This window comes from Heloderma suspectum, chromosome 5 (assembly GCF_057233095.1).
Source record: "Heloderma suspectum isolate Gila_16-S chromosome 5, 16-S_ref, whole genome shotgun sequence".
NCBI lineage: Eukaryota > Metazoa > Chordata > Lepidosauria > Squamata > Helodermatidae > Heloderma > Heloderma suspectum.
In genome coordinates this window covers 145,791,076-145,800,392 of record NC_139462.1, presented here as the reverse complement: position 1 = coordinate 145,800,392, position 9,317 = coordinate 145,791,076, and the positions used below count along the sequence as shown (strand labels likewise).

General features: G+C 45.3%; 2 non-coding genes across 2 annotated transcripts; one reads left to right on the top strand and one right to left on the bottom strand.

Moving 5' to 3' along the window:
- The first annotated feature begins 3,353 nt into the window (after positions 1-3,353).
- Positions 3,354-3,425, top strand: TRNAA-CGC (transfer RNA alanine (anticodon CGC)). Its single transcript has one exon. It is a non-coding gene; the product is annotated as a tRNA-Ala (tRNA).
- A 258-nt stretch (positions 3,426-3,683) lies between these two features.
- On the bottom strand, positions 3,684-3,754 carry TRNAG-GCC (transfer RNA glycine (anticodon GCC)). The gene has a single exon. It is a non-coding gene; the product is annotated as a tRNA-Gly (tRNA).
- Positions 3,755-9,317: the final 5,563 nt, after the last annotated feature.

The following is a 9,317-nucleotide window of genomic DNA, read 5'->3' as shown; positions in this document are numbered from 1 at the left end:
CTTGAGGCTGGTGTAGCCATGCCTCACCACAGAGCCCTAAGAAGGAAGGAAATACAGTTGGCAGGCGCTTTGTATCATTTATTCAATATATTTCATTGCTGCCAAGGCACCCAAGCCGATTTACAATTTTTAAATACTGAAACAAACGTTGCCTAAATACTGCCAACAAGCATCAGAATATAGGTCTCTCAAGCTGACTGAAGGTCTCTTCAGGAGCTGATGGCGGAACTTCCCTGGGCTTCCTTTCCTCAGATTACCAAGATCTTAAACAGACCCCAGCAAGGGGGTGGGGCTGCCCCAGCAGTCCTCTCATGCCATTGATGGTCTCTTCAGGAGCTGATGGTACCAGCTGCCCATCCTGGGCTTCACTTCTCCAATGTGCTTGTCAGTTCTTGGCAGAGAGATCTAAACAGTTATCAGAAATGAGCATGTTTGAAGAGAAAAAAAGGCCTGGGTTCATTTTGTACGCTACTGTAGCATGTAAAACTGGATCTTCAAAAAGGATGCTTCTACAAATAGGATTTTCTGAGAGTATTCTTTGAAAACCTGTGATCATGGAATGAGGAAGAACCTTAGCTTTTATCTGAGACTACATGAAAGTAAGAGAGCTGCAGGAGGTTCTAAAACAGGCATAGAATCTCAGGCCCAGGATCCAAATCCAGCTCTCCAGGGTTCCCCCGAAATGCCATGCTCTTTCCCCCAACCACCAATTGTTTGATGGTTTTCTGGCTTTTGTACAGTTCCTTCCCATTCTAAAAAGATGACATGCCTCTCCAAAGGCTCAGTTACTGGCACTAAGAACATCAAGCTAAAATATACTGGTATTTTGGAGTTTTTAGGCCCCGTTTTGCCTTCCGCCCCCTCACCCCAGAATGCAGCCCCCAAGAGGTTCTCCAAAATGAAATTCGGCCCTCAGCCTGAAAGAGGTTCAGCACCTCTACATGTCTATATCGCCCAATAGCCAAAGCTCTCTGGGTGCTTCACAAAAATTAAAGCCACAAAGTATGGAATAAAAACAGTCTAAAATATAAAAGCTTAAAACAACAGTATAAAAATACAACCAGAATAAAACTAAGCAGCAATGTAGAGATTTAAAATACAGTAACAGATTTAAAACAGCAAAATTAAAAGACTACAACGCTAAAATGCTGGGAAAATAAAAAGGTCTTCACTTGGCGCCTGAAAGAGTACAACATAGGCACCAAGTGAACCTCTCTAGGGAGCTCATTCCACAGCTGGGGTGCCACAGCAGAACAGGCCCTCTTCCTGGTAGCCACCCACCTCACTTCCTTTGGCAGGGGCTCCCAGAGAAGGACTGCTGAAAATGATCTTAGGGTCTGGGCAGGTACATATGGGAGGAGATGATCCTTCAGATAACCTGGCCCCAAGCTGTTTAGGGCTTTGAATGTTAATACCAACACTTTGAATCAGGCCTAGACATGGACTGGCAGCCAGTGAAGCTGGAAAAGTACTGGCATGATGCGATCACGTTGGCCAGTCCCGTTAACAATCTCACTGCCCTGTTTTAGATCAGCTGAAGTTTCCAGACAGTTTTCAAAGGCAACCCCATGTATAACGTGTTGCAGTAATCCAGACAAGAGGTTATCAGAACATGGAGAACTGTAGCTAGGCTATCTCTGTCCAGAGAAGGGTGTAGTTCATTTATCAGCCTTAGCTAAAACATGTAATAGTACTTGCCAATAGGAAAGACACACTTGGCAGTAGCACAGGGCTAAGGAACATGTGGTCCTCCATACGTTGTTGGATTGCAGATCTCATCATCCCTCACAATTGGCTATGCTTGCTAGGGTTGATGGGAGTTGCAGTCCAACAATATTTGTAGTGTCACATGTTCCACATTCCCACAGTAGTGTAACATGGGACGCTGCTTGCCAGTAGGAAAATGCTTGCAGATAGGGAACCCTAATAGGGAAGCCATGCCTGTGACAAAATCACAGAGAGGGCAAAGTGTTTATGGGATGGATGATGGTACCATGGTTAGAACAAATAATGAGATTATTACTTACTATGTGGGGACAAATAGTCATGGCACAAAAATTGACATAAAAACTTAAATTGGCTAAAGGCAAAGTTAAAATATCTGATTTTAATACAATATGGCATGATTTGATGTCATATACAAAACGGACATATGCAGCAACATCCGTCAAAGCTTTTCCTCAGATTGCGGAAAAGAGACTAAGGGTACAATCCTGTTGAGATAGTTGAGTACCCAATGCTGGTCTCCGTGCTCCGGCCACCCTGCATTTTTGCCTAGACGGGCGATTTTGCCTGTCTAACTGCCGCTTTGGGGAGGGGGAAGGAAGGAGACCGGGACACACACAAAAAGCTGCATAACGTGGCTTCCTCAGTCTCTTCCCCTCCCTGCTCCCATGACCACCCCCTTTCCCCCATCTCCACACTTTCTCAGCACAGAGAGAGAGCTGGCAGAGAGAGAGCGGTGGGAAGTGTGGTTTCTGGCCTGCAAGGTCAAAGCCCTGGTTCTGCCCTTGGATGTCTAGTGGTCATAGGGTTGCTCCCTAAGGGTGCAATCCTATGCATGTTTGGACAGGAAAAAGTTCTACAGCTCCCAGCATTCCTCAGCTGAATGCTCGGAGCTGTAGGACTTTTTCCTGTCTAAACATGCATAGGATTGCGCCCTAAATATAATCCGCTATTATGAAGAATCATAAAGAAAATCTCCGAGCAGCCAATGGATTCCACATAAAGTTTTGCCTGTAAGGCAAGCGGGAAAATATGTTGAATGTACTACCCTCTGTCAACAACTAGATTTAAACTGGATGTAATTTTCTTGTTCATATGTTTGTCTTTCTATTTAGAAAATAAGACCTTTTTGAAAAAAGAATTCCTTGCTATGTAGCGAGCCAGCATTCTTGAGGCTGGCGCAGATGAGAACATAAATGAAAAATAAGCGAACTTCTACATTTTTAGTAGCCTCTTTGCTTTGTGATTTGTTGAAAAGAGCGGTAGCGATTCAGGTCTCTTTCCTAACGACACATTGAAGTGGAAGACGCCTCCAGGTTCGCTTCGACGCAAATAGACGATGGGCTGATCCACCTCTCGGGCTGAGACGGCCAGCTTGTCAGACAAGGAAAGGAGGAGGAGCTTTGCAAAGTGCAACGTGATCCTGGAGGAATGTTCAGCGAGCGCTCTTTTGTGTGTGTTCCTGTAGCGTTTCACACGCAAGTGTCCTGGCTTCTGGGGCTTGGGTGTACTCAGTTTCTTGCCCTTTCATGCTTAGACAGGTGCGCAAAACGATTTCTAAAACAGTTTTAGTGAAGCATGCATATTTGTGGACTACATATACCCTACCGAGAAAAGACAGGTAGCTGGGGGATGTAGCTCAGTGGTAGAGCGCGCGCTTCGCATGTGTGAGGTCCCGGGTTCAATCCCCGGCATCTCCAGAGCTTTTCGCAGTCGTGGGAATTTTTCTCTCGTCTCAAGCGTCGTTGTCCTCCAGCACACACCAAACACTTATACTTTTGTCTACTGGGTCTATGAACATCTAGAACTGTTTGAAACACATTGCTTTGATCGTTGCAAACAACGTGTAGGATTTCTTCCCCATTTTAGGCGACACAGGTTTTGTTGACTTCTACGTGTAACTTTAATAAAAACACTCTTGTTACTATAACGAAGTGCAAGGCAAAAAAAATTAGAGTTGCATTGGCCGGGAATCGAACCCGGGCCTCCCGCGTGGCAGGCGAGAATTCTACCACTGAACCACCAATGCACATATCAAACATACTCCTTCAACAGCTTCTTCAGGGAAACGTGTTTGTACCATAGTGCGCTAGAACATTTTTTTTTCAAAGACAGTGGGTGCTTCCACACCAAGCTAGCAATTTATGCACTGGCAAAAAAGAGGAAATACCTCACCCAAAAAGAGGTTAACGTAAAATGCCCATATGCTCATGTATATGTATAGATGCAAATTTGGGAATGATTACTAGAATTTAATCAGAAATACAATACATCTTGCCCTATTGGGGAAGACTACAATAGGTGTAGGTGCTGCTAAGTACTGACGGGCAACTTAAAGGCCCCTGCTTGATTTTCTCATTCATTCATTCTGTTTCTATACCACCCCATAGCTGAAGCTCCGTAGGCAGTTCACAAAAATTCTCATGGTTCTTTACCTTTAAAATGGACTTGGACGGCCCTTCAAATAGAGGACACTGTCAAATAGAGGACAGCCCTTGGGCAGCCCTTCAAATAGAGGATGATCCTCTGTAAAGTAGGGCACTTGACCACTCTAAAATCTAGATGGAGAGGGATCCTAGGGCTACCAATCAGAAGGCACTGTGTAGCTATTTTGCCTTTTCCTCCGTAGTGGATTTTCTGTGGTAAGAAAGAAGTGGCGAGAAAAGACAGGAGGGATAGGAGAGGAAGACTACGTTGTCTGGGCCCCCTTGTCAAATTCCGTGAATAAGGGAGGATGATAAAAGCCTCATCTTGAAACACCCGAAGTCTTTTGGTAGCTATATGTCATTAGATCCAGACTAAGGACACAATCCTATGCAGGTTTAGACAGAAGAAAGTCCTACAAGTCCCATGCTGGCTGGGAAATGCTGGGAAATGTAGGGCCTTTTTTGTGTCTAAATATGCATAGGATTGGCCCTAACTTGGTCACACTCAGATCCCATGGAAGCCAATGGAATGTAAGTTAATCAGGACTAACTTTTCACATCGATTTCAATGGGATGCAAGTGCAACTAACATTATCTGGATGCAGCCCATTTATTGCAGCAAAAGCTTTTGTGGATGAGAGCCCACTTCATCGGATTCAAGGAGTGTTCTCCTAAGCTAATAGCTGTGGGTGTGTATATACAGAAACACGGAAGGGATGTCATCCCCAAAAAGAGCACCAGTGCAAACCTCCCAGCTGCTAGGTGAAGAGCAGGGAAGAGTGAGTGAGGACAGGAGGCGGAGCCAAATTACAAGTGCCATGGCATGGAGGACAGAGGGATGGCACTGTGGAGCCAGTGTAGGCCTTTGGTCTGATCCAGCAGGGCTCTTCTTACATGTATGGGAAGCAAACTTCACACATTATTCCAGTATACTCAGTCCATGGGTGTAAACCACTCCACACTCTTTGGCGACTCCCCCACATCTTCTTGAATTTTGTTTGAGAAGAAGACCTTAGCCATGGTCGTTTGAGGCCATCAGATACAATTTGTGCAACATCACATGGCCCTACTGGATTCTTACTCTCCGGACATACCTTAGCGTCACCTGGTGGTTTCCAGTTTCTCATGGCACAGAATCACCTTGTTGTTTCTCTCCACCTCCTCTCCATCTGATAAAGACCCTGGTTTCTCTGATAATGTGGCTGCAAACCTATCCACACTTTCTTGGGAGTAAACCCCATTGAACCCAGTGGAATTTACTTCTGAGTAAACATGCATTGGATAGTGCTGTGAAGTGGAAAAATGCCACTTGCATTGTTAGCATGGGAAAGTGTTGCTTAGGTGCTGAGAGCCACGTAGGCAAAAGGATGTAGTGACTAAATTAGTGCTAGAGGACAGTGGCTGATTAACTTACTAGGCTAAGACTGCTTGTTTGGAGCCATTGTCTTGTTTGAAATCTGTTGCCTGTTGTTGTGTGAGTGTGCTGGTACAGGTGACTGGGTCTGCCCTGGTCCCTCAGCGGTCTCATCCAGGCAATCCTGCCTGCTGCCCTCCAAAGGGTCCCCAACCCAGGAGGAAAAAAGCTGTGGTGTGAAAGTGCCCTAGTATATGTGGCAGCCGCACCTATAGCCTAGAATGCAAGGGCTGCATATACTGGTGTGATTCCCTCTTGTATCTTGGCTCATGGACTTAGCTGCAGTGGTCTGCCCTCCCCTCCCTTGTATCTGCTGGGGCTCTGTAGGTGAAGACATTTGTTTGCTCTGGCCAGCTACCCAGCCACTCTGACATGGGGTCTTCAGGGTCAAAAATAGTACCACTGCCTCCCAAAGACACACCCACTTATTACATGTACACCCCGGGTCATGTAGGTTTTTAGAAAAATAGGATTAGTATACCAGGGATGATCTAAGCAAACAATTTCCCGTAACCGGGACATTTGACAGGGCCAGGTCAGTGCACCTGAGGGAAGCCCTGAAGGAGCTAGGCACCAGAATCCTACAAGACCAGTGGGAAGTTTACAATATGTGAATGTATACTTTGATTAGCATTCTTTGATGATAAAGAGATTATATAAGTTCTGGAGAGTGGAGTCTTAAGGACTCCCAAGAAAAACTGAAAGACCAGGTCAAATTTTGAAACATCAGAGAAAAGCCACAGAATTTTAGAGAAGAATTGCAAACAGTGGTCACTTCTTAAAATCCTAATTGGGCTGGCATGAACCAACTCATGCAAGTTATTTTGCCCCCAAAAGTGCGCGCTAGATTATATGAATAAGCAAATCGGCCAAATAAAAAACCAGCTGGTCTTAATACTTTAGACCAAGCGCACATCAAACTCCTAGGAACAAGCCCTGAAATTTGTCTGCCAAAAACTGATTAGGCTAAAAATCTTCAATTATAAACAAAGAAAGGCGGCAGACCGAGGTTTCGCAAAACATAATGAACATTGCAATCATTGCCTTGCTTGTCAAGCAAAGAAGAAAGGAAAAAGGGGGGTCAGCCAAGAGGCAGGGGACAAGGAGAGCCCCATGTCAGTTGCTGCCACTTTTGTGGCCAAGTTGGGCATTAGAAAAATAAGTGTTCCCACCAGCCTGGGCAGCTGATGGAAACACTTCACACATCCCAGCCGCTTCCTCCTCAGAACTTCTAGTATTATAGTACTTTCCTTGATTCTGTAGCCTCAAGGTTTTCTCCCTGTCTGCCAGTGTTGCAGCCCTTGCAGCAGCTGCCCTCCTTGTTCAAGTCTCTGAAAATATTGTGTCAAGTTCTCCTTTAACTCTTTGTTTACCTCACTCAGTAGCAGTTCTTTTACTTCAGACAAGGACTCGGCACCTATGCAATGTTATTCCACTCTAAATCCTGCTTCTTCGCTGCCTGATCCTCCTGAAGCTATCCCTTATGAGTGTTTGGAAGGGGTTGAGCACCTAGCAAGCCACATCAGATGAGCCACTGACTAATGTAGATTGTATGTTGTAGATGGGTTTTGCCGAGGAAATGCTGAAGAGATATGCTGTCTGTACTTCACATCCTATAATGGAACAAAATATTTTGCCTAACTGTACTTCTGCTCAAGTGGCAGAACTTTTTGCCCTATCCACTCAAACAAAAGTTGGTGTCTGTTCTCTGGCTGAGCCTGACAGAAGGGTAAAATTCTGCAACAGAAGTGAGTGTTCACCATCTAACGCCTTCCTCAGAGTGAGGCATTGTGGGCAAGGTGGTCCTGGAGAACACCTGTGCCTGTAGCCACCTTGCCCCACACAATGGACCCCTCAGACTGAGGCACTTGAGCGGGGAGACAGCAGCAGGACATCTTGCACTGCTGCTGGGCACAAGAGACTGGAGCAGCAATGCTTGCAACAGGAGCAAGCGAAAGGCTCTCCTTTAACCACCTGTAGGTTTTCTAAAAATGTAATCCATGCTATGTTGCACCTTAATATACTTTGACTGAAAGCTTGGGGAGCAATCAAACTAGTGGGAAATACTTGGAGAGAGTGTCTGCCTTTACAGCCCCTTGGAATCATCCCTAGCCTACCAGAAGCTGGAAGAGCAGTCAAATCAGCAGTAAAACTCTCCACACACTTAAGATACATTTTTGTCATCAAATTCCTAGCCCTGTGGATTTTTCCCCACTTTGTAGGCTTCGAAATGTCATGAAATGAGATTCAAAGCACAAGCATGAGCACACACAAAGAAAACCTACAGATGTGTTGTAGTAGCATATGTTGTGTGTGTCAGTGACGACCACATTCCAATATGCACATTCTAAATTTTCCTTAGGAAAAAGAAAACCCCTATTCTGTTCTGTACTTCTTTGTGACCCCAGTTACTCATTCTCAGCCCATGAGGGATAAAGGTGAAACATAATTAAATGCATCCTTAGGTTCTATCCCTGAAGCACTCATTTGTTTTTGATCTACTCTCAACTCACACCTGCAGTGCTTACTCCAATGTTTTGTAGCTCATCCCCAAGCTGGACTGTAGGAATGATGTCTTGGGTAATTGGATCCAAAGTCAAAAGATAGACAGGTACAGCAGTGCTCAGTTCTGTGCCTGCTTATAATCATCCTTGCAGGGAGCCATCTTCAGGCACAGAGGTATGAGAGACAACTAGTTTGTAATTGCTACCAGGGCACACGCGATACAGCCATCTTGCTGAAGTGAAGCAGGTCTGGGTCTGGTCAGGGCCTGTAAGGGAGACAGCAGAGAACCTCATGCATCCTACCTTGAGTTCTATCATGAAAAAAAAGATGGGAGTAGCAAAAAATTAACCAGTCCAGAAGTCAAGTAGATAGATGCTGCAGGGGTGAGGAACCTGTGGCCCTCCAAGTGTTGGTCTACATCTCCTATCTACTCTGATCACTGGCCATGCAGGCTGGAATTGATGGGAAATAAAGCCCAACATCTGGATAACCACAGATTCCCACCCCCCTCTACGATAAGAGTAGGCAATGAAGGCTGAAGAGCCCGATGCTGTTTCAGAGCTGCCTAGCATAGCATTGTATATACATGACTCCTACACATTATATGTAATAGGTGAGGAATCTGTAACACCTTTGGATTCTATCCATCCTCCTCCTCCTCCCAGACACACATATACACACCATGCAGCATTCATTCACAGAAATGGGATCTTTTTTCTAAGGCTAATTGCTGCACTGGGTACAAGGGAAGAAGACACACAGGAGGAGATAATGGGAGAAAGAGGAGGTGCTGGAGAGATAAAGAGAAAAGGGGAGGGGAGACCTAGTTGCTGTATTGCTTTGGCCCCTTCCCACTCCTGGCATGTGTGCTGCCAGAAAGTTATGCATCAGAGAACAAGGAATTTGTGACTTTCATGGAGTACACTCTACACCACCCTTTGTTGTTTTTGCTGAACACAATTGCCGCTCTGGAAATTATTTGAGAGAATGCAGTCTCCACCCCCACTGTGTGTCAAGGTTGAGCTTGGCCAGTGATTTGATTTTAAATAGCAAACTGCAAGAGCTCAAGCAGGCTTGGTAACCACGTTTCTTTTGACCCAAGATCTCTGCCTAGCCTAACTGCAGGTATATGGCATCTGACTCAGCAGTAAAAGTTATCCTGTAGATGCTCAGGAGCACAATCTTTGACTCGAATGCATGTACTGGGCTGATATTTTCCCTACCTCTAGTGATGGAAGTGCGGTGTG